The sequence below is a fragment of the Peromyscus eremicus genome, chromosome 8a (genome assembly GCF_949786415.1).
Source record: "Peromyscus eremicus chromosome 8a, PerEre_H2_v1, whole genome shotgun sequence".
NCBI lineage: Eukaryota > Metazoa > Chordata > Mammalia > Rodentia > Cricetidae > Peromyscus > Peromyscus eremicus.
Window position 1 is genome coordinate 44,594,485 of NC_081423.1, and position 2,538 is coordinate 44,597,022.

Below are 2,538 nucleotides of genomic sequence, written 5' to 3' on the forward strand. Positions count from 1 at the left end.
ACAAAGCTCTGCTTCAGCCTTTATGGCTTCTTAACTTGGGGAAAACGAACCCACTTTTTGGTTCGGTTTCAGCCTTTTTCTGCCTGTGTAGCCAAGCTCATCTGCTTACCTCATCACAAAATTCAGTCTCGTTTATAAAAATGAAGTGTTGCCTGATTTCTCGAACTGCAAATAGAAGCAAATTCCATCTTCTAACTAAATGTGTTGTAACTGGATCTTTTGACAGGCCGCTGCCCCAGGAATGCAAAGGCCCCATGCAAAGGAGAAAGCCAGCCAAGGCCCGTGCCCAGGAGCCCAGGAAACCCCTCATTCAGACCCCCAGCCGCCGAGCCTGGTTCCAGAACTCAGAGCTGACAGGAAAAAGGTGAGAGTCCATCTCAGGGAGCCACATAGCCAGAGACCTAGAACAAACAAGTTCAAGTGCACACACTGCTTTAGCAGGAAAGAATGTGAGCACAGCTTTGACTTTATAACAGAACGCCCACAGCCAGCGGCCATTTTGGCATGATGCACCGTCAGGGTATTGACCCAAGTTCTCAAGCCAGGGTTCCAGTGGACAGCCACTAACGTTAAAGGGTGGTTCTTCCATTTCCTTCGGCATTTCCAGCTTGTTCTGGCATTTTAAGATTTCCTATCTACCACGTTAATCAAAAGCAGAATTTTAGTTATTTTTTTTATTAAAAGGAACATGTAGGGTATCCCAAGTGTCTACTCATAAATTAATATTTATGGTTAAACAGATACCATAGACCTGTGATTAATTGGGCTGAGCTATTGTTAGTTGGTGAACCCCTCAGAGGCCTGTCATGTAAGAAGTGAAGGGCTGTTGCTGAATCACGCAGTGTGAATACGGGAGCAGCTTCCCTTAAGGCCAGCCATAGGCTCCTTACTGAAGCAGAAACAGCCCAGGCTCCAGAGAGACACACCGCCAGACGACACTCTAGGCTCTGGTCAGCAAAGGCCCTAGAAAGAGCAACACTCACAGCAGATCTGTGTTGAAAAGGACAGACAGAGAAGAGGGACTCCACACTTCCAAGTGGAGAAACTTCCAGATATCCCCTTCTCATGATGCACCGTCAGGGCATTGACCCAAGTTCTCAAGCCAAATCATGCCAAACAAGATGATAGGTGCTGATGACTTGGGCTGATTTCAAAGCTTGACTGGACCAGGATATGTCGAGATTTGTTTTTTGTTTTGTTTGGTTGGTTTTTGGGGTTGTTTTGTTTTGTTTTGTTTTGAGACAAGGTTTCTCTGTGAAACATTCCTGGCTGTCCTGGAACTCACTCGGTAGACCAGGCTGGCCTCGAACTCACAGAGATCCATCTGCCTCTGCCTCCTGAGTGCTGAGATGAAAGGTGTGCACCAGCACCGCCAGGCAAGAGATGTCTAGATTTGTAACGCACAGCTCTGGGTATGTGCAAGGGTACTTCCAGAGAAACAAGGGCCCTGACGTAATCGAAGGTATAAGCCATTGATGGGATGTGTTAGAGCTGCTGAAGGCGGGGCCTAGTTGCAGGAAGTGGGATGGCAGTTTTAGGAGCTATAACCTGCTCTAGCCCCTTCCCGTTGGCCTGCTTCATTGAGGACCTAGAAACATGGAAGCAGCCTACCTCTGAAACTGTGGACCAAAATAACTCCTCCCTCCTGTAAGTCATTCGCATGGGCAGTGAAAAATCTTACAAACATGGATGCTAAGGGACATTTTTAAGTTTAAATACATGCCTTACACAACAAAGCATTTACTGACAACAAAAACGTATGGCTTAAAATTGAGGTCCTTGGTTATTGCCTTAGAATAGTCTGTGAGAGCCGGGCGGTGGTGGCACACGCCTTTAATCCCAGCACTCGGGAGGCAGAGCCAGGCGGATCTCTGTGAGTTCGAGGCCAGCCTGGGCTACCAAGTGAGTTCCAGGAAAAGGCGCAAAGCTACACAGAGAAACCCTGTCTCGAAAAACCAAAAAAAAAAAAAAAAAGAATAGTCTGTGAGGGAATATTATTTTAAGGTGTGTTACTTTTGTTTATGTTGCATTTGTTAAACTCTGTGAAGCTGTGTTACTGTGCCTGTCTAAAACACCTGATGGTCTAATAAAGAACTGAACAGCCAATAGCAAAGCAGGAGAAAGGATAGGCAGAGAGAATATAGAGAGAGGAGGAGAAGGAAGAAGGAGCCAGAGAAGGAGGAGGACTCCAGGGGCCAGCCACCCAGCAACACAGCAAGCCACAGAGTAAGATTTACAGAAGTAAGAGAATAAGAAAGCTGAGAGGCAAAAGGTAGATGGGATAATTTAAAGTTAAGGAAAGCTGGCAAGAAACAAAGCAAGCTAAGGCCAGGCATTCATAATTAAGAATAAGCCTCCATGTGTGATTTATTTGGGAGCTGGGTGGCGGGCCCCGCAAAGAGAAAAGGAGTAAAAAAACAATCAACAATAGTCCCTGTCTAGTCTGTCTGATCATGTTGTCCCAACACAGCACCACAGGCCATATTAAATAAGAGATCCAAGTGTACACATGCTTAGTTTCTTCTGCGTTCTTTTCTT